The 22,871-nt window shown below is 50.5% G+C and overlaps 1 protein-coding gene across 1 annotated transcript in view; it reads left to right on the forward strand.

The window, feature by feature from the left end:
- The first annotated feature begins 11,874 nt into the window (after window positions 1-11,874).
- The window catches only part of ZNF710 (zinc finger protein 710), a 73,365-nt gene continuing 62,368 nt past the window's right edge, over window positions 11,875-22,871 (forward strand). Inside the window, exon 1 of the mRNA XM_039217414.1 lies at window positions 11,875-11,999. The gene's annotated coding sequence lies outside the window, so the exon portion shown is untranslated. The remainder of the gene's footprint in view (window positions 12,000-22,871) is intronic.

Here is a 22,871-nt window from a genome sequence, read left to right on the forward strand (position 1 = left end):
CGGATGGGGGGTGGGGGAGATAGGGCAGAGAAAGAGAGAGACACAGAATCCGAAGCAGGCGCCAGGCTCCCAGCTGTCAGCACAGAGCCCAACTCAGGGCTCGAACCCACAAACCATGAGATCATGACCTGAACCAAAGTCAGACGCTTAACCAAATGAGCCACCCAGGCGCCCCATCCCAAAATGATTTTTAAAATAACCCTCTTTTAGGGGCGCCCGGGTGGCTCAGTCCATTAAGTATCTGACTCTTGGTTTCAGCTTAGGTCATGATCTCACAGTTCATGAGTTCCAGCCTGGAGTCGGGCTCTGTGCTGACAGTGCAGAGCGTGCTGGGATTCTCTCTCTCTCTCTCTCTCTCTCTCTCTCTCGCAAAATAAAAAAATAAACTTTAAATAGTAAAAGTAAAAATAGCCCCCTTTTCCTGATGACAGTACTTGATGACATGTTAAATTCGTATGTGGATCATTGTCTTTTGAAGAAGCTACCTAATTTTATCTATTAAAATAATGGTACATCAATTCAATAAAAACTTGAAACCAAAAAAAAATAAAATAAAATAACTGCATCTTTGTCCATTTACCCAGTTTTAAATATTGTAATTTTCTAATGTTTTACATAGAGATCTCTTCCCTCCATCCTTACTTGCATTTTACAAAATTTTCTTTGAAATTCCACCTGTTTATATTGCTCAATGAATTTTATGATCCTTTTGTAAAAGTTTGAAAGAGAATCACAGTCAGATTTGCACTAAGCTTGTAAATTCACTTGACCTTTCTATCTGCACATTATTCAACCTTTACCTCAGGCGGGGGGTATGTCCCGCCCTATTCAAGTCTCCTCTTAGAAGAAAAAAAAGGCAGTTTTTTTTTCATATAGAAAATGCTGTATTTTGGTTTGACTTATAGAACAGGGGGTTACTCATGCCTCAAAAGCATAAAAGACACCCACTCCCGCCCCAATAAAACCCTCCGGACCGAGACCTTTGGGGGAAAGTGTTCTTGATATCTTTCTTACATTCTTCCTCAATTCATTTATTCATTAAACTAGTAATTATTTCAAATGCCTGCTGTGTGTCAGGCCCAGGTTCTGGGCAGCAGGTACACAGCAGCTAGCCACACGGTTTTCTTCCCATCATCTCAAAATAAAGCGTTTAATTAAAAAAACACAATTATGTCAAAATAAAAAGTTTAATTAAAAAAAATTCTCTCTTCTCAGGAAGCTCATATTCCAGTGGGGAGAGAGGAAGAGAAACAAGTAAGCAATTAGGCATATGTCATATCAGATGGTGTGAAGCACTGTGGGGAAAATGGAAACACAAGGAGATGCAGGCGCATGGCTTTGGAAAGTTGGCTGGGGATGTCTCTCTGTCCAGGGTGATTCTGCACAGAAACTGAAGGAGGCACTTTAGATTTTCTACTTTTGATTCTGTCAAACAGAAACTTCCTATTTTTTCTTTTCCCCACAACATTACCTACTCCAGGTGCCCGAGTGGCTCCATCGGTTAAGCGCCTGGTTTGGTCTGACTCTTGATCTTGGCTCAGGTCATGGTCGCCAGGTTGGTGACTTCGAGCCCCGCATCAGGCTCCATGCTGACAGTGTGAATCCTGCTTGGGATTCTCTCTCTCTCTCTCTCTCTCTCTCTCTCTGCCCATCTCCTGCTCATGCTCTGTCTCTCTCTCTCTTTCTCTCTCTCTCTCTCTCAAAAAACAAAAACAAAAAACCTTTAAAAAAGAAAGAGAAAGAAAATTACGCATTTCGTTGGAATTTTCAACTTTGTCAGCAATTTCATAATATCCTTTTATATTTTTATTTTTTAAACCTGTTTGTTATTCCCACCATTTCACCTTGTGTTTGTTTCTTTTTCTTCTTCGTTATGTTTGTCCATTGTATTATTCAGGCCTTGTTTTTACAAAAAGAACCAATTCAAGGACACATGCATCAGTGGGACTGTTTTCTGTTTTCCTGTTCTTTTCGGCTTTTTTCCTGATCTCTTTCTTATCTTTACTTGGAGTTTTGGTTTTTAAATATTTCTAAGTTGTGTGATGAGTATTTTGTTTGTTTAACTTTTTCTGAGTTTAATAGTAAAATCATCTTAAAAGCTAAATAACTTAAAAAATTTTTTTAAACATTAATTTATTTTTGAGAGACAGAGAGAGACAGAGCATGAGCAGGGAAGGAGCAGAGAGAGAGGGAGACACAGGATCTGAAGCAGGCTCCAGGCTCTGAGGTGTCAGCACAGAGCCTGGTGTGGGGATCGAACCCACAGACCACGAGATCATGACCTGAGTCCAAGTAGGACACTTAACTGACTGAGCCACCCAGGCGCCCGAAAAGCTAAATAACTTTTTGAGTAAAGCTTTGCATATACACTATTGGTTTTCGTAGACTTGGTTCTTCAGGTTATTTTCCAAACACTTTATTCTTCATTTTCTCCCTTATCTAAGAGCTATTTTGGAGAATTTTAAATAGTCAATTAACATTTATTTCTACTTTTAGCATATTGTAAACATAGGTTGTGGTCCATATGATGTCTCTATGTCAAATTTACTGAAGGGGGCACCTGGGAGGCTCAGTCAGTTGAGCTTCTGACTCTGGATTTCAGCTCAGGTCATGATCCCAGGGTCATGGGATCGAGACCCACATCAGGCCCCTTGCTGAGCATAGAGCCTGCTTAGGATTCTCTCTCTCTCTCCCTCTGCCCCTCTCCCTGCTGTGCTTTTTCTCTCTCTCTCTCTAAGTTAAAAAAAAAATCAAATTTATTGGGAATTACTTTAAGGTTGAAAATTCCATTTTGGGGGGAATGGCCCTAGGTGGCTCAGTTAGTTGAGTATCTCACTCGATTTTGGGTCAGGTCATGATCTCAAAGTTCGTGAGTTACAGCCCCATAATCAGCTCTGTGCTGACATTGTGGAGCCTGCTTGAGATTCTCTCTCTCTCTCTCTCTGCCCCTCCCCCCTTGTGATCTCTCAATATAAATAAACATTTAAAAATTTTTTAATGTTTTTTTTTTTTTATTTTTGAGAGAGAGAGTAAGTAGAAGAAGAGCAGAGAGAGATGGAGACACAGAACCTTAAGCAGGTTCCAGGTTCTGAGCTGTCAGCACAGAGCCCAACGTGGGGCCAGAACTCACAAACCACAAGATCACGAACCGAGCCAAAGTCGGGCAATTAACCAACTGAGCCACCCAGGTGCCCCTAAATAACCATTTCTTAAAAAAGAAAACGGATTTCCATTTTTTTAAAAAAAATTTTTTAATGTCTTATTTATTTTTGAGAGAGAGATAGAGACAGCGTGGGCAGGGGAGGGTCAGAGAGAGAGGGACATACAGAATCAGAAGACAGGATCCAGGCTCTGAGCTAGCTGTCAGCACAGAACCCAACACGGGGTTCGAACCCACGAACCGTGAGATCATGACCTGAGCTGAAGTCGAACATTTAGCCGACTGAGCCACCCTGGTGCCTCCAGAATTCCATTTTTTAAAGTTTATTTATTTATTTTGAGAGAGAGAGTTCATAATGTGGGGGAGGAGCAGAGAGAGAGAAAGAGAATCCCAAGCAGGCTCGGTGCTGATAGTGCAGATCTGGGGCTCCATCCCACCGAGAGACATCATGACCTGAGCTGAAATCATGAGTCAGACGCTCAACCAACCGAGCCACCCAGGGGCCCCGAAAACTCCATTTTTAAAACTATTTTGTGGATCCTGGAAAATAGGCTGAGTAGCTTACAGCCCAAGCCAACAGTCAGTACCTCCAGGAATTGGGGAAAAAGAGCAAAATGTGAACAGGAAGTAAGCTTCAAAGGGGAAGTGATTTTGATGCCAAGGGGACAAAGAACTGGCTTTTTTTGGTAGCAATTAGAGGCCAGGCTCTGCGAAAGGCCCTTTGCACGCATTGTCTCCTTCAGCAGTGAGGTCGGATGCTTCAGAGCAGGAAACTGGAGGGTAAGTAACTTCCTAAAGTCTGTTCCCTGCTAGTACTGTTCCCTTGTTTGGCCGAGCGGATTCCCGCTTTTCTTTCAAGACCCGTTTTAAACGTCACCACTTCTAAGAAGTCTTCCCAAAGCTAAGAGCTGGGCTCTTCTGTTCTCGTGTAAGTCATTACTAGTCTTACACGCGTCGCCCATGGTTGCCTGGGAGACCCTTGAGGGTGGCCGGCACATTGTAGGTTCTCAGTAAATGTTTGTGGATGAAGCGAAAGAGACCAAAAAGAGAATTCACGTCTGAAGATTCCTAGAGATTCGACACAGCATAGCCATCACCCTGAGGTACCCCTCCCCCATCCCTGCCAAGCAGGCGATGCCTGGGGGCGTTCTAGGTAATCATCCTGTTAAAGGCTCCTTCCATTTGCAGAGGGCTTTGCTGTCTACACAGCATTATCTTGCAGGCATTAGCTCACTGGGATCTCCTTGAACCTAGGTTGCCCTATGCCCATTTTCTAGGCAGTGAAGCTTTCAGAGCCAGAGTCTGGCCAAGGTCGCAGAGCTGGCAAGTTGCCACAGGCAAGAGCTTCTCAGACTCAAGTTGTTGCTGCATTCAGACTTGAACTCAGGTCCTTCCTGATGTGAAAGCGCATATGCACACGCGCACGCACACACACACGCACGCACGCGCGCGTGCACACACACACCTTGCTGTCTTGGTAAAGACTATAAATTCGCCTATCTTGCTCATCATCATGGTTTCACAATGGAGCCTTTCTTTTCCAGACAACATGTTTAATTAATGCCTTAAAGGAAATGTATGAGCGAGATCCCTGATGTTACATGCTTATCCATCCATCTATTCTCACGGGCAGTAAACATTGGCCGAGGCCCTGCTGATGTACACAGCGGGCCCAGGACGCTGTCACCCGCATGTAGGCGGGGGAGGACAATTTGAAAGGGCCATGGTCCACCCACCACTTCCAGGCTTGCCTCCTCCTCCCGGAGCCCAGCAGTTACCACCCAGCACCCTCTTTATCTCTCTTCATAAAAAGCCCCATTCTCCTTTTGCACAATACACTTTCACAATAGATAGTCTATTCAACCCGGAGCCCAAATCAGCAACCAAAACGCGGGTTCCTTCTTACAGCGAGGTCTCCGAACGTTTCCAAGGGAGGAGAAAGAATTGCGTCCTGTAGAATTAACTTCCTGTTTGCTTGGCTGTTGCTCCTGAGAACTGGAAGCCCCCTGAAGGCCTGGCCTGGCTCTTTTCGCTGTCCCCTGGGGAGGGGAGAAGAAGCCTGGATCTTGTTCTCCAAATAGATGTCAGCAGGGCGCCGGGCTGGCTCAGTCCGTTAAACCTTGACTTTGGCTCAGGTCATGATTCCACAATCTCAGTTTGTGAGTTCGAGCCTCCTGTCACGCTCTGCCCTGACAGCCCCCTTCTGATCCTCTGTCTTCCTCTCTCTCAAAAAATAAACATCAAAAAAATATTATCAGTATAGAAATTCGGCAAGTATACTAAGAGTCAAAGAAGAAAATAAAAAATCACCTATAATTCCCACAAACAGAAATAACTTTCTAAATTTGTTTGGGTTGCCTTCCCAGTATTTTACATGTGTTTTTTGGGATAAATCTGTATCTATCTACAAAACTGTACAAAAATATAATTCTGATGCATATGCAATTTTGTCTCTCGCTCAGTAGATTACAAACATTCCCACATTATTAAATATTCTTCAAAAACATGGTTTTTAATAGCTAAAAAGTACTACATTAAATGTGCATGCCATAGGCTCCTCAAACATTTCCTCACTGTTGAACACTTAGGTTATTTCCTTCCTTCTCCTTATATTTTTGTTTGTAAGTTTTGCCAACATAAATAATACTTTGATAAACATCCTTAACATCCATTTTTGTCTACCTTACTGATTCTTTTTTTTTTCTAAGTTCATTTATTTACTTTTAAGTAATCTCTACACCCAATGTGGGGCTCAAACTCCAGTTACATGCGCTTGTGACTGAGCCAGTCAGGCGCCCCCACCCCGCTGATTCTTTCTCTCAGATTTCTAGACGCTAGTGTCCTGTTTTGTTTTGTTTTTCTTAAGTAGGCTCCACACCCAGCATGGAGCCCAGTTCGGGGCTTGAACTCACAACGCTGAGATCGCCCTGAGATGGAGACCTAAATGGAGATCAAGAGCCGGATGCTTAACATGACTAAGACACCCAGGCGCCATTTCACTCAGATTTCTAGAATGAAAGCCCCTATTTTTATTTTTTAAAGTTTTTTAGGGGCGCCTGGGTGGCTCAGTCAGCTAAGTGTCTGACTTCGGCTCAGGTCATGATCTCACCATTCTTGGGTTCGAGCTCTGCGTCGGGCTCTGTGCTGACAGTTAGCTCGGAGCCTGGAGCCTGCTTCCAATTCTGTGTTTCCCTCTCTCTCTGACCCTCCCCTGCTCACGCTGCCTCTCTCTCTCTCTCTCTCTCTCAGAAATAAATAAGACGTTTAAAAACAAAATTTTAAAGTTTTTTTTAATGTTTGTTTTTATTTTTGAGAACGAGTGAATGGGGGAGGGGCAGAGAGAGAGGGAGACAGGCTATGAAGCAGGCTCTGTGCTACAGAGCCTGGTGTGGAGCTCAAACTCAAGAACCATGAGATCATGACCTGAGATTTAACCGACTAAGCCACCCAGGCGCCCCCCGCAGCCCCTTTCAATTCAACTCTGGGGTCCTATGCCTTCCGTTGGCTGGATTCCAGTTGGGAGGTTTGATTCTAAAAATCCGGATATTAAATATTGCAAAGCGACTGATCTATTTTTTTTAACGTCTGTTTGGTTCTGTCAATGAAAGAAACAGATTTTAATATTCACCTGCTAATCTCCAAGCAGTTACTCCAGCGAACACATCAACTGAGACACTGAAGAGCTGTGCTTCATCCCTTTTCTTTGCTTACAAGATTCCTCAGATTTTCAGAGATGGATATGAACATTCTGGAAGGCCTGTGGCATGAACGCATCCTCCCTCAGGGAAATCATGAGGATTAGTAAACCTTAGAACAACAAACCTTCCTTCCCATTTCAGCCCTAGGCGGGCAACTTTGGCGTGCCCAGGAGAGGCCTCCGTTTACTGAGGCTGCATCACAACAGCTGATTTCTTCCTCTCTCGTGGGAATCTGGCGGCTTCCTTGGTTGGGGAAGAAGAGGAGACTTGGCCGAACAGTGGTGGTGTCTGACTGTATCTAGGCCCTTGCCGGGAGCTCCTGACATTCATGTAGGCTTTACAACTTACGAAATACAGTATCGCGGGTCCCATTTCACATATTACCTGCTTTTATGCCTCCCAAAGACCTCCAGATGTGGACGCTAATGAAATTAAAAAGGTGTCAGAGAAGGAAGTGGGTCACCTGCCCTGACCGGTTCTCACGGGCACTCTGTGAGAGAAAAAGGTGTCAGGGAGGTGCGTGGAGAGGAAGGCTCTAAGGCAGCTCTACAGAAAGGGAGAACACAGGGGCACCTGGGTGGCTCAGTTGGTTAAGTGTCTCACTGATTTCAGCTCAGGTCATGATACAGTTCGTGGGTTCGAGCCCCACATCGGGCTCTTCGCTGGCAGTGCGGTGCCTGCTTGAGATTCTCCCTCTCCCTCTCTCTCTGCCCCTCCCCTGCCTTTCAAAATAAACTTTAAAGAAAGAAGAAGAAAAGGAGAAAACAGACATGCTGAAAAGGAAATCCCGACTAGAAACTCGCTACAAAGTCTGATTCAGTGACTCCCTAGCTGTGGCCTTGAGAAGTTGGTTGGCTTTTTTTTTTTTTTTTTTTTTTACATTTCTGTACATCAGTCTCCTCATATGCAAAAGGGTGACCAGAATACGACACTCACCTGGCATAAAGGCGACTGCAGAAATTTGTTTATCATAGCAGGTCCATAAAAGTGGAAAACTGGAAACATCCTACAATGCAACAATTTGTTTAAACAAATTAAGCTACATGCATACGTGTGTGTGTATGTATGTGTGTGTGTGTGTGTGTGTGTGTGTGTGTGTGTGTATGGAATCCCATCATTCATTAGGAGTGACCGTGTGTTTCTAGACAGGGAGAGATATTTGTGGCCCATCACTGGGTAGAAGTGGTTGTTATTCGGTAGGTATAGGGTTAGGCCATGTTTGTTAATTTTGGAAAAATAACATGTTTACATATGTAATCATTCACCTATTGAACAAGATCGACTTTGGAATTTTGTTATGATGTGCATTTACAAGAGGCCGTGTGGGTGTAAAATATCCAGGGATATGCACCAAAATATAATGTTTCTACAGGGGGTTCTCTTTCAGTTTGGCTTAGCTGATTTGCAGAATCTTTCACAATGAACTTGGGTCACCAAGAAATAATAGAAGTATAAAATGTTTACAGTGCAGGAACCGAACGTCGGCGCCTGCCTCCAACCAGGGGGCATTTTCCCGGTGCCAAGTTCATCTGCAGGTTACCTGGGGAATGAGGAACCCAAGCAAAGGCCTGAGAGGTTTTAAGAGATTTGATTCGGGCTCTGGAGGAGTCCATAATCTCTTTCTCTCCCTCTCCCCACCTCATCCTGAACTTGTGTCTACTTCTCTCCACTGAGCAAACACAGCCAGGTGCCCGCTCGGAGGGGCCCTCCTGGGCGTTCTGAGGCCTCCTCTCTTCTGATTCCTGTTCGCCCCCCAGGCAGGCCGCAGCTCCGCTGAGCAGGCCAGGCCCCTGTAACTGCGCTCTTCACATTTCCAGGGTTGTCCTGGCCATCCTGACCAGTCGGTGGGTGTTCCCCGATCCCAGTCAGCCCACGGGGACACAGGACATCTCGGAGGGAACGTTTCCTCCACAGAGAGCTCATCACGTTTCTGACACGGTGAGTCATTTGGGTTCCAGCCCAGAACGTAATGTCATTTCCAGGTTGTAAGGGCACCTCCCTGGCAGTCACTCCCTGATTTATAACAACAACGAATAAAAGTTACCATGTATTGGCGCTGATGGACCAGACGCTGTGTTAGGCGCGGACTCAGTGAAGCCTCACAACAACCCTGTGAGTCAGGTGTTTTCATCCCCATTTTACAGATGAGAAAACTTACATCGACTTGCCCAGGGACATGCAGCAAATGCGCCTGGGCCCTTAAAGCACAAGACCCTATCTCTGCACCGCATAGGTTTCGCAAGTGAGGAAACCGAGTCTAAGTCACTCACTGAGGCTGTTGTTCGCCCAAGTTCTTGAAGTTAGTTAAGTGGGAGAAGCTACAATTGGAACATCTCGCTGATAGGGTCCCGCTCCCTGACTCTGGCCCAGACACAGTCCCCACCCGCCCCTCCCTGACTCTTGTGCCCTGACCGTCCCCGCTCCCCACTCCCCCACCGTACTCCGCAGCAAATACTTGTGGCGATTCCAAGAATCTGTGAGAATGTGCTCTTGAGCGCTGGGGCCTTTGGACAGGCTGTACCTTCCCATGCATTTGCCTGGCACAGGCCTGCTTTTTGATGTCACCTCCTGCAGGAAGCCATCCCTGACCACCCCAGCCCAAGAACTTTGGTGCCTCCTTGGTTCGTTCTGCCATGTGTCACGTGGCATTGCAGTTGCCCGTCTTCTGGGCATTCTTCCCCTCCCCTGCGGGTCTACACAGCCTAGGCCCCCTGTGCTGACGGCCGGGTCCCCAACATGCAGCACAGGGGCGGGCACGGAGAAAGCGTTTCTTAAATGAATGTTTGATTATCAGAGCTGCATTTTGCTTTGTTTGGAGAACACAGCTTAGGTGCGCTGAGTGGGAGTATATAAAATGACAGCAATGTGGCTTCCGGTCTATCCCACTTAGAGGGCACAGTAGGCCAATGCTCTGGGGTCATCCAGGGCTCAGTGCCCTGATGAGAAAACCATGGTGTCCTCCTTGCTAAAGCTGTCTCCGACTACTGTCTTCTCACCCGGAATCAGAAACAAGCCACGTTCTGAGTGACTGGAGTCACCGCTCACAACACCAGGAGCTGGTTTAGGGTGGGGCGAGGGGCAGTAGCCTTGGGGCTCCAGGCTCTAAAGGCCCAGGCCTCTGGGCTGGGGGGAGGGGTGAAGAGTGGCAGGTCCCGTCCCTGGAGGCTGCAGTCACTGGGGGAGACAATGCGGCTCAGCATCTGCTCCTCGCTGGGAGAAGGGACCCTCCAGTGAAAAGCCAGGGAAAGCAGGGAAGTGTGGGAGGAATTGATGAGGAGAAGGGGTGGAGCCAAGGAGAAGCAGCCGGGAGGAAGGAAGAGAAGGGGAAGGAAGAGAAGAGGGAGGGGTGAGGATTCAGGCTTTCCTTCCTCTCGATGACCCGGTCCCGGGCTGCAGCCCGCTCGGGCATTGTTTCCTGCGGAAACTCTCGGGGCCCACGAAGCCCTCACGTTTCTCCCCAGCCCCTTGGCAGCAGCCCCCGTCCACGGGTCAGGCATCCAGCAGGTGCTCAGCACTTACTTGGGAACGTGAGAAACGTGGCCAACTTTGCTCAGGGAACTTTTCCCTTGCCTTCTCCCCACTCCCCCGGAGAAGCGGAGGGCAGAGCAGGTCTTGGGAGCACGCCCGGGCGCCCCATGAATAATTGACCCTTCCTGGAGGCTCTGCCCGGCTCAGTCCGAGGACTCCAGACCGGCCCAGCGTCGGAGTCGACAAGCGGCTCCGAGTGGCGGCCGTTCGGGAGGCTGGAAGCCTGAGGTCCGGCCTGCCCGGGGAGCGAGGTCTAGGGGCGGAGTGGGGGGGCCGGGGGGGGGCCAGGCGGTGCCAGAGCCGGCGGCCCCGCGGGGAGCCGCCTGGGGCCTGACCCCCCGCGCCGCGATCGGCCACGCCTCGGCGCCCCCCCCATCCCCCCGCACAAGCCTCGCTCCCGGGGTGGGGGTGGGGGGCGCGGCCCAGGCCCCGGGAACCGAGAGCCCTCGGGGGCGGAGATGGGGGGGGGGAGCGATCCCAGCGCCTCCGCGGAGCCCCTTCCTACACCCCGGCCCTGGCGCTCGCAGCCCGCGCCGCTCCCTCGAGTCTGGCCGTCCAGGGCTCTGCAAACAGCTGTTTAAAGGCTCTTTTACAGTTCAGTGCTCTGCGGGGATGTTTGTTCCAAGCCCATCTGCCTACTTTAAAAATATATAAGTAAAGCACACACCCAGCCTTCCACCCCTGGCTGGGGAGGGGCGGGCTCGGCGGCCCCCGCCCGCACTTCGGCAGGAGCCGGCACCCAGCCGCCGCCGCGGCCCCCGCCCCCGCCGACCCTCCCCTGCGGAGGGCGCCCCGGGCTTCCCAGGGGGGAGGGGGCGCGCGGCCCCCGGGCCCCCTTTGTGCGGGGCAGGGCCGGGCCCCCCATTTCCATGCGAGGTTCTGACGCTCCCCCTCTCCCCCGCTTCAGTTAATCTTTGTTCCCCTTTTCTGCTGAGAGGAGAAAAAAAAAGAGAGAGAGAGAGAGAAAGAAAAAGAGGAAAAAAGGCGTGACTTGGTTTTCAAACGAAACTCCCACAGCAAACAAAACCCTTTTAGAGAAATAAGAAAGGAGGAAGAAGGAAGAAAAGAGGGAAGAAAAAAAAAGAAAGAAAACCCTCCAGGCTTTCCATTTGAGTGGGAGAGTTGAACCGAAAGAAAGAGAAAGAAAGGGAGAAAAATCCTCTCTCCGGTAGAAAGAGAAAAGAAAACTTGGGCTGACAGGAGGGGGGTGCTGGGGGGGGGGAAGGAAGTGAGAAAACAAAAGAGAGATAAAAGGCTGCTTTTCTGTCTCTCTTCCTCTGCGAGCTGGGTTAGGAGGAGCTGTTTTGCATCCCTTCACGTCAGCCCTGCCTCATTCCCTTCTTCCAGGGAGGGAGAGCGAGCGAGCGAGAGAGAGCGAGCAGGAGGGAGAGAGAGCGAGAGAGGAGGGGGGGAGAGAGAGAGCGAGAGAGGGAGAGAGAAAGAGAGGAGCCGGAGGGAGGGCGGCGGGAGCAGGCGGCGGGCGCGCGTGGAGGCGGGCGGCGGGCGCGCAGCAGCAGCCCGGGCGGTGGGCAGCCAGGAGCCCCCCGCCCCGGCCCCGGCCCCGGCCCCGGCCCGCCGAGGGCCCCCAGCGCAGGAGCCGCGCCCGGACCAGGGTGAGTGTCCCGCGCGGGCCCCCGGGCCCCCGGCCCCGCGGCCCCGGGCGGCGGGGGCGCGGGGGGCGCGGGGGTGGGTCGCGGCGGCGGCGGCGGCCGACCCGCCCCCCGCCTCTCCCCGGGGACGGCGGCGCGCAGGCCCGTGCCGCGCTGCAAACATGTCGTCTTTTCCTTTCACTTCCACATTCCCTCATGCCGGGGAGCTGGAGGGAGAGAGGGAGAGCCGGGGAAAGAGGGAGAGATGGCGTCTGGGGGTGGGGGGGAGGAAGGGGGAGGGGAGGGAGGGAGCGAGCGAAAGAGGGCGAGAGCGAGGAGAGCGCGCGAATGAGAGAGAGAGGGAGAGAGAGAGAAGCAGAAATGAAAGGAAAGCGCCGCGGTGGCGGCGGCGGAGCAGGAGGCCGGGGCGGCGGCGGCGGCGGCGGCGGCTCCCGGGCCCGCACGTGGGTGTCCCGGCGCCCCGCGCGCTCCCCCCGCACCCGGCCCGGGACTCAAAGTTTCACCCCCTCGCCGCGCCGCCCCGCCCCTGTGGCTGCCCACAAACTTTATTCTCCGGTGCGGGGGGTGGGGAGGGGCGGTTACTGCGCGTCCCCGCCGTCCCGGATTGAGGGGTGATGGCGGGGGAGGGCTGAGCGCGCCGCCGCAGACTGGAGGCGGGGGTGCTGGGGTGCCCCCCACCCGAGGGCAGCCGGCGGCCGCACGCCGGGCGCTGCGGGACCCCCGCCCGGCCGGCGTCGGGGCGCCCGGGCCGGGGGACCTGTTGAAGGTGCTCGCCGGCTGGCGGGGTCCCCACGGCCTGTCCCTAGCCTCCCTCGTCTCGGTCCCCTTTCCTCGTCGCCCGGTCTCCCCGTCTCCTCGCGGTCATTTTCCTAATTGGATGGAGCTGTGGGATGTGATCGCCGGCGTCAGGCGAGGGCCCCGGGGCTGCCGAGCGGGCGCGGGGACCCGGGTACCGACGGGGCAGCCCCTGCCGGCGCGCAGAGCCCGCAGACCCGGCCCTGGTGCCGCCGCCCCCCTAACTGCGGACTTGCTAACTAGTGCGTAGCGGGTGTTTTTTTTTTTTTTCCAACTTGCCTTTGAAGATGACTTTTATGGTCGCAGCAACTGCTTCCCTCCAGTCTGAGCCGTAGTTTGGGAAGATTTAAGAGGCCAGGGAGGTGCTTGCGTGGGTTTTAACTAACCCGAAACGGTCCTTCATGTAGCTCTAAGCCCTGCGTCGGTTGGGGGCGAAGGCAGAGCCGGGGCCTGGGTGCGTTTTCACGGGGCCGCTGCGAGGTGCCCGACGTCCCCCGTCGGAGCGGCCCGGTGAATGACCATCCTGGTGGCCCACCTTCCCGCTGCGGGCCAAGCGCCTTTATTTCTGGGCAAAGTGGAAACTCCTAGCCGGGGTCGACCCGGAGGGGACAGTAGCCGGATCTCCTGTGGGTGCCCGGGAGATTCTCAAAAATTCCCCCACAGGTGTGCAGAGTAGGACTTTGCACCCTTGGGGGTCACCCAGCCAACTTTGAAGCGCCTCTGTGAGTCCTGCCTTTGTACACGTGGAAGCAAAAACAATCAAAGTTCATTTCTGCCCAGCGGAGGACCCCGGGGCCTGCATCCCTGTCGCCCTCTCATCCGGGGCCTTGAAGGGAACTGCCGGGTCTTGTGGGAGAAGGGAAGAAAACCAGCCCTAATTGCCATTAGGCATCAGAACATGTATTTTTTAGTGTTTGTGCTCAAGCCGTGGGCCTGTCTGGTTTTGGTTTTGGAGACCTGGTATGACTGTACCTTTCTTGTTTAAGTGAATATTGTTTTCTAGAACTTTCTTGGTGGTTTTGTCAACTGGCTCGTGGGCCACATGTCACCCTGTACCAAGCACCTGCTTGAACCCTTAACTGGTCATCCATAACTCGAACTGCATTAGGGCTCCAGAAAGCTGCAGGACGTGGCTTTCTCACATGAGGGCCGTGGGACAGAGCAGCTTTCTTTCGAGTGGGGGCGGGGGGCGTTGGACATTTGGGTCACGTTTTCTTTCCTCCAGGCTCGCCTGGTTGCCTGCGTGCCCGTGGAGGGAGATGCAGTGAGTTGAAGTGAGAGCAGATGCTCACTCTTCTCCGGGCAGATTCCTAGGTGAGTCCTGGTCCCGTGGTGTGTGGCCAGCGGGCCATTTGTTCTGTACTCGGGTCACCTCCGTTGCGACCAGGCGTTTCCTACCAGGGAGACTTATTTTAGGCCCGCTGCTTAGGACCAGGAAGCAGACAGGGTCTGGAATGGTTTTCGAGTGGTCGGAAGGGAGACTAATGGGACCACCAGAGATTTTGCACGACTTCTATTTTAGGTTTGCCTCGCGGCCCGGAGATATTTCTATCCGAGTTTGCTGGAGTCTGAAGGTAGAAGGGAGGACGTAAACAAGGGAGGAGTCCCGTGTATCCCAGAGGATGCTCCCCACAGGCTCCTCATCGGGCTGGCTCAGCCACGGGGTCCCAGGGCAGGGGCCCACGTGGCCGAGTTAAGGAATCTCTGAATCCAGTGAGTCTCGTGTTAATGATAGTTGGTCTCAACCCTTAGACTCCAAAGCTGGAAGACCCCGTAGATTGTCTAAAAGAAACTGAGGCACGAGAGAAGCTCCATGCCTGGGGCTACGCCCTAAGTGGCAAGGCCGGTACGTCAACATGAGCTTTCAGAGTCCATTTCCAGTGCATTTCCAGTGCACAAGGCCGCGGCCACTGTTCTTGCTGGGGATCCTGAATCAGGCTCTGTCCAGAGTGTGGCTCTGGGAACAGGAAACCATGGGCGTCTGCTACCTGCATGAGACAGGGAAGCAGAGCACCTTCTCGTCCGGGTCTGTTACACGCATACTATTCCGGAGGCTTTGCCGGGCCAGTGTGACTGCTAGGGGACACCAGGGACAAAGTCTCCCAGTTCAGCGAGGCACGCAGTTCAGTTATCGGGATGTTCCCAAGTCACACTCGGCACCTTTTGATCTAGAATGGCTTTCTTCGCGCTCTGTTCTCGTGTGTGATTTATTTGGGATTGGTCTGCGGAGGAGAATGGGGGTGTAAGGGAGAGCCAGAGACCTGAGCTGAGGTCTGTCTGCAGGTTAGCTCTCTTACTAGAATGTCAGCTCGGGAGTCTGCGTGCGTTGCTAAGCCCCCGTGCTCAGAATGGGGCCTGGCACGTGGTGGGCCCTCAATAATACTCGGTGACTAAGTGGACTGGGCATTAGGAAAAAGACCTCCCTCCCAGTAGGAAGCCACGAGTGACACACAGAGGTGGGGACAGGGAGGTGATTGATGGGACCTGCAGAATTTTGCAGTGAGTCATGGCTTCAAACAAGCCCCAGACAGGTAAGGCAGGAGCAGCTGGGAAGAGTCCCTCCTGACTAGGTGGAGCCACTGGGTGGAGATTGTGCAAAACAATAGAGACATCTTGAACTGGACCGGATAGAGGGAGCATAATAATAATCCTGTATCTTGGGCCAGGCTTGTCGAAACGCTTTGTGTATATCATGTGCCTTGGTCCTTGCAGGCGCTGGTACTAAATCGTTATTCCCGTTTGGCAGATGGGGAAACTAGAGCCCAGAGGAGCCGAGTAACTTGTGCCAGGGCGCAGAGCTGATAACCTGAAGCCAGGCTGACTGCCTTCAGACTTTGCCTCCCTACAGTGACCGAGAGGTCCGGTATCTCTGCCCACACCAAGGAGCTGAGCCTTCAGAGCCTTGGGGTTCCTCAACAGGATGGCGCCAGGAAAAAAACACTGGAAAAGAACCCGTCGGTCTGCAGTGGAGTGAGGCTGGTCATGGAGCCTGCCCGCTGCTTCCTTTGCCAGGACCCGCACGGCGCTCGGAGGCCACTCACCCGACGCAGACTCGAAGGGAAAGCTTCTTCGGGAGGCCCCCTCGGTCCCCGAGTCCCAGACCGGGACTGTTTCGCACTTGATCAAGATTTAGGAGACCCTTTCTTTCTTTCTTTCTTTCTTTCTTTCTTTCTTTCTTTCTTCCTTCCTTCCTTCCTTCCTTCCTTCCTTCCTTCCTTCCTTCCTTCCTTCCTTCCTTTCTTCCTTTCTTCCTTTCTTTTTTAAAGCATGCTTTTCAACTTAAGTTTTAGCTGGGCATGTATTTGAAGCTGGTGGGAATTTTAAGTTTAAGTGTCACCGTTGACCTTGAGGGCTCCAGAAGGTGTTTTCCACACGGGTAAACCTTCCCTTCCCGACCACAGCAGCTGCCCTCTTACTGACAGTGCGATTTACCGGCCTCTGTGCCGGGCCCGACCTCATGAAGCTTGTAGTCTCCCTGGGAGACAGACACTGAACTAATAATTACACAAATACTCTTTAATTACAGTTGTTATAAACGCTTCAAAGGGAAAAGTACAGAGGCCACGGGAGCTGATAATCAGGGAGGGCGAGGGAAGGGAGTCTTCCCTGAAGAAAGGGCATTTAAACAGGCACAGGAAAAGGGTGGGTGAAGAGGCTTTAGCCAGGGCGGGATAGTCCCTCCACCTTGATGTCAACCCTTGCTACTCAAAGTGGTCCGTGCCCCCCAGGAGCTGGTTAGAAATGCATAATCTCCCCTCAGCAGACGAGCTGAGTCTGCATTCTCACACGACTCACCTGCCTGGTAAAGTCTGAGAAATGCCAAAGGAATCAAAGTTCTGAACGGGCGAGGGGATTCTCAGCTTGGCTGCGACTGAGTCGGATGACCACGGGAAAGTCACTTCTCTCTGGTTAATGAGGGAATTAGATCATCTCGCAAAGTTCCTTCTGGCTTCTGTCATCTCTGGCTTTTGCTGGTGTGTGCTGTTTCCAAGCTTATTAAGAGTGAGGGCCTGGGTGTCCACAGTATCTACCTCTGCGGTGCCCTGGGGGACTTGGGGGGGGGAGCAGGCACTAGATCGCGCGGTGGTCCTGACTTCAATAAATGCTGCAGGGCGGCCCCGACCAGCAGAGCTTTGGGGAAGGATCAGAATAACTCGCAAAGAGCGCGCGGAGCGTTGTTGCACGCAGAGAGATTGGCTTAAGGTGACCCCGGGGAGGATTGGGCCTGAATCGAGAGAAAAACTGGCAAGGGTCAGAAGGGCTTTGGGGAAGAAAGGTATACCATGTCTGCCAAAAGCGGAACCTGAAACGAGGGAGTTGCTCAATAGTTCCTTGCATGTGAACATGATACTTTGAGAATTGCCACAGAGTCTCACGCCTGGGATCCTCACACCAGCGTGGAGGCGTCCAGAGGGCCAAGGCCAGTGGTCCTGGAGCCTTGCGGGGGGGGGGGGGGGAGGTTCAGTTGCACGTGCAGCTGTGCAGAGCGTCATGTGGATGTGGGCGCGCTTCGCTCTGGAAAATTTCCGAGCTTTGGCCAGCCTCAGAGGGATCTGAGACATCCCCAAACAAGGGGAAAAATGCCTTTCTTAGCTAATCGCACCCAACTCTTTTCCTACACGGCACTTACTATGGGCCAGGCACCCTCCTAAGCACTTTCTGCATATCTGCTCATTTAGGATGAACGACCTGGAGGTCCCATGTCAGAACCAGGCCCCAGAGTCCCAGCTCACGAAGCATAACTTCATAACAGGGCAGGGGGGACAAAGGAAAGCACTTTTGGGAGAATGGAAATTGAGATTAAGGAGGTCCCTAGGTTATAAGTAAGCATCTCTCAGGGGCGCCTGGGTGGCTCAGTCAGTTGAGCGTCTGTGACTCCTGGTTTCAACTCGGGTCATGAGCTCATGGTTCATGAGTTTGAGCCCTGCGTCGGGCTCTGTGCTGACAGCGTGGAGCCTTTTTGGGAGCCTCTCTCTCACCCCTCTCTCTGCTCCTCCCCCACTCTCTCTATCTCTTTCTCTCAAAAAAAAAAAAAAAAAAAAAAGCACGCCTCCCAATTGCTCATGCATAAAACAGAAAGGATTTTCCCAAGGCAACGTGTTACAAATTGCACCAGGTTGCCAGGCCAGCCCCGAGAGCCTGTGTCACTGTTGGGCCTAACTCATTTTGTTTGCTTGAAAAAAAAAAAAAAAGAATTAGGAAAAGACAACCACAGTGCTGCAAGCTAAATTAAAGATTCTAGAGTCGTCCAGAAGGTGCTTGAAGATGTACACTGTTGAATCAGGGGTGAGGTGGTAGCAGGAGATGGGGTAGATTTTGAAAGGGGGATTAAAGGATATTAGAAGCCAAAGCAGGACCAAAAATGTATGTCGAATCAGCAGCTTCAAAAGGTAAAATGACTGGTTCTTATTACTGGTTCTTATTACTGGTTCTTACTATTAACGTGTGTAGCTCACAGAGCTGATCCTTCCCCCATCCCTAGCACCTTTCCCCTAAGTGCAGAGGCCTTTTATTTTCTCTTTAATTCATTTCTGTGCTATTCGAATTTTTATCAGTGTGTATTATGTTTATGATTTATATATCTATCAATGGAGTAAAGGACTATTAGAAGTGGGTTGACCTCTGGGGGGGTTTAATTCTGTCTTCTGTAACCGCCCCATAAAGGCGTCTCTGATATTAAATATATGTGCTCTATTGTGTATATTTTGGGAGCACTGAGGTGTTGGAAATGTGAGGATTTTCAGTAAAGTCAGAAGCTGAGAATAGGGAATCACATCGTAGCCCGCCCACCTTCCCTTTCTTCCTTCTATACCCCCAGTGTGTCATAAATAGGGGATCAAAATCAGGTAGGAAGGATCACCACAGAAAGTGGGGGTGTCCACCCTCCAGGTTGACAGGGGAAACTATAACTTCTGTGATGACTCTTGGTTGAGTGTGCTTTGTCTCCTGGGTCATGCCTGAGTGCCGTCCGTGACCCCATCCCATTCCCAGTGGGGCAGCCTGGAATGGGCTTCCGGATGGGGAAGGCTATCCTGCACGTGTCCGGTGAAAAACAGGAGCCAAACGTCAGTGGTTTTTTTTTTGTTTTTTTTTTTAATGTTTTATTTAGAGACAGCGTGAGCAGGGGAGGGTCAGAGAGAGAGGGAGTCACAGACTGAAACAGGCTCCAGTCTCTGAGCTGGCAGTCAGCACAGAGCCCGACGCGGGGCTCGAACCCACGAACCGCGAGATCATGACCTAAGCGAAAGTCAGACGCTTAACCGACTAAGCCACCCAGGCGCCCCAAGGTTGTTTTATGCACCGTATCAGAGTGTCCTCAAAAGGACCACATCCACGCCGGCCTCTCGAAAAGCATCGGGTTCCCTTTGGAGGCTGGTGGTGCTGGTAAGTCAGCCCCACCTTGCGATGTTCGATGGTGGGGCCCCCGAGTTTACATGCCTCCTCTCCCATCAGGGCTCCATTCACTAGCCACAGACCACAAGTTCGAGGTAGACTTGCCATTACCCGGAAGCAGGTCACCCCTGAAATTCTGAACTCTTCCCGTCTCCCCATGGCACTCCCTTCCCCGAACACCCGTGCCCCAAGCTGGGAAGCCTGTGCCTACCCACTGAGGCAACACATCTACGACCAACCCCATCCCTGTGTCCTGCCCTGGCTGCCCCCGCAGGCCTGAGCACCCCACATCCACCTGTGCCCCAGCTCCCCGCCTACAGATACAGACACGCCTGCCTCCCTCTTCTTTGGCCTTCTCCCCAGCCCACCGCCCGTCTCACTCCACCCAAAACTTCACAGAGAAGAGTTGAGCCTCTCTTCCCTTCTTCCTCTCTCTCTCCTCTCCAGATCCAAAACAGCAGAGTATTTCCACCCCCCACTCCCACCTGCTCGGGCAGAAGCCCCAGCCCCTGATCATGCCTGGCAGCCCCTTTTGTGGCCTCCCTGCTTGACTTCTCCATGGCAGATACTGGCTCGTCCCTGGGGGCCCTGCTCTTTCTTTCTTTTTTTTAATGTTTGTTTTTATTTCTGAGCAAGAGAGAGAGAGCGTGAGCAGGGGAGGGGCAGAGAGAGAGGGAGACACAGAATCTGAAGCAGCTCCAGGCCCTGAGCTGTCACACAGAGCCCAACACGGGGATCCAAGCCCACGAACTATGAGATCATGACCTGAGCCAAAGTCCAACCCTCCACCGACTGAGCCACCCAGGCGCCCCAGGGCCCTCCTCTTTCTTACCTCTCTGATGCTACTGCTTTCTGCCATTCCCTCCTCTCCTGCCAACACTTGCGTGCCTTGGCCGTGGTTCTCTGCCACTTTTTTCCCTTCCGTGTCTGTGGTTTCGGTCTGAACAGCCTGGACTCCTGTCCTATATCTCTGTCTTCACGTCTCCTCTAACCAGTCCAGAGCTGGGTTTACATTGGTTACAGTTTTGGATATATGTGGATGTCTTTCTACCATCTTATTTTGTGCTTTCTCTTCTTTTTCTGAATCTTTGTTCATTCTTTAATTAAAAAAAATATATTTTATTTTTAAGCAATCTCTCCACCCAACAGGGGGCTCGAACCCACAGCCCCAGGATCAAGAGTCACACGTTCCACCAACTGACTCAGCCAGCCAGGCTGTTCATTCTTTTAAACTGATTAAAAGATTTTTTCCCCCTTTCTTTCCTTCACTGTTTTTTTTTTTCACTGCTTTGCAGCTTACACACTCTGTTTCTATTCTTTTGATGCATGCAGACTGCAGAAGATTTAAAGTTAGTTGGTGTCTGTATCTCTTCTCAAATAATGCAAGGACCTTGGGAATGCTTTCTGTAAAGTCGCTGTTGTGACACACGCGCTTGTTACCCAGGGGTTGAGCTGCATCGTGTTTCTTTTTTCAATTCCACAAACCGGGCATTTATTTTTAATGTTCTATACGGTTAACCTTTGCTTTCATTTTCCACATATTTCCCGTTTTGTTTACTTATATTTCACCTTGCGTCTCAGACCTACTTTCTGATAGCAGAACATCATATGGTGAAGATCTTTTCATTCATCACAAACGTCTCTCAGTTCCCATTTGGCTAACATTTTATGTCACCCTAATTGTTTTAGTGGGTATAAAACATTAGCTTGCCAGTTATTTCCCCTAAGTATTTAAAGATAGTTTTCCATTGTCTTCTGGCCATTGTTGATGTTGAGAAGTTGGTAGCACAATTATTGTTCCTCACAAGTAATCTCTTCTCTCTGGTTGTTGTTATTGGTGGTGGTGGTGGTGGTGGTGTGTGTGCGCGCGCACCCATGCGCGTGCACTCATTTGTATGTTTTGCAGTTCACTATTTACTTAGGAGTGGATTCGATTTTGTTTGGCCAAGGGTCCATTGGGCTTTCTGAAACCAAAGACTGGTGACTTTTCAGCCACTAGCTCCTGGAATATTATCTCTCCATCATTATCTCTCTCTGGTCTCTCATTTGGGAACTCCAATTAGATGTGTGTTGGATCTTATTTCTATATGTCTCTTAACTTTTTCATTTGCTATCTTTTGGCTTTTTGTAATGTTTTCTGAGGAATATCTTGTCTTCCAGCGTCCTAATTCTCTCTTTAGTTCTCTCTAATCTTCTGTTTAGCCCATCCATGGAGTTATTTTTAGTGTCAATATTAACTCACAAATTTTAATATATTTGATGCGTTTCCATTGCAGTTATTATTTTTGATGCTCATGATTTGAGTTTTTCTCTCTTTTTTTTTAAGTTTTATTTCTTTTTTTTTTTTTTTACAAATAGTTTATTGTCATTAAGTTTTATTTCTTTATTTTGAGAGAGAGAGAGAGAGAGAGAGCACATGTAGAAGGGACATAGAGAGGGAGAGAGAGAATCCCCAGTAGGCTCTACACCATCAGCATGGAGCCCGACACCGGGCTCAAACTCACAAACCATGAGATCATGGCCTGCGCCAAAGTCAGACGCATAACCGACTGAGCCACCCAGGAGCCCCTTGACTTTAGGTTTTTAATTTGGGTGATTATACTTTTTATTTCTGTGTTTCTATTCTATCCTTTTCCTAATATATCTGGTGATTTGTGTTTTCTAAGTAATCTCTTACTCCTTAGTTGTGTCTTTATTTCCCCATTTTATTAATCACATTAAATGTACTTATTTTGTTTTTTTTTAATTTTTTTTAATGTTTTATTTATTTTTGAGAGAGAGATAGAGACAGCGTGAGCAGGGGAGGGTCAGAGAGAGAGGGAGACACAGAATCTGAAGACAGCCTCCAGGCTCTGAGCCAGCTGTCAGCACAGAGCCCGACGCGGGGCTCAAACCCACAAACTGTGAGATCATGACCTGAGCTGAAGTCGGTCGCTTAACCGACTGAGCCACCCAGGTGCCCCTAAATGTACTTATTTTGTATTTTGTGTCCAATAAGTCCAGTACCTGAAGCGTTTGCAGGTACAGTTAGTTCTGTCGTATACTGCTTCTACTGATTCCCACTCTTGAGGGCTTGCTTCCATATGTGTTTCATGATTTTTGATTGCGAGTTTATATTTGTTAGAATTCTATCTGTGAGAATTCTTCGAGGTATGGGATGAGAGTTCATTCTTCCACAGAGGATACATTGCTTTCTACCAGACACCTTAAGGCCCTCCAGATAGGTCCATTTATTTATAATTCTTAGCGTGTAGTTTTGAGGGCCTGCCAATGACCACAGATCCTCAGAGGAACTTTTTTTTGAAAGTCCATCCACAGCTAACGCTAAGCCAGATTACTTCCTTCCTGACTGTATAACACCAGACACCCTCCTTTGTCTCATGGTTCCCCTATTGCCAAATACTTTCACTTCACATTTGGACAAGTCCTGGTCATGCCAGGCCCAGTGAAAAACTATGTATCTTCTGAGCCTTCCCCATGCCATCCCTTGCAGAACTAACCTGTTCTTCCACATTCATTGGCCACTGTTGCCTTACCTCTTAGTCTGTAGGTGTGTATGTTTAGACCCCATGCTGGACACTGAGTTTCTTGAAAACTCAGAGCTGTTATTTATTTCTGGAGTTCCAATGCCTAGTTCACTGTTGGTCATAGTAGTTGCTTAGTAGATACCTATTGATTGAGCAGAAT

This window comes from Hyaena hyaena, unplaced genomic scaffold (genome assembly GCF_003009895.1).
Source record: "Hyaena hyaena isolate Hyena2069 unplaced genomic scaffold, ASM300989v1 scaffold_13, whole genome shotgun sequence".
In the NCBI taxonomy this organism is placed as follows: Eukaryota; Metazoa; Chordata; class Mammalia; order Carnivora; family Hyaenidae; genus Hyaena; species Hyaena hyaena.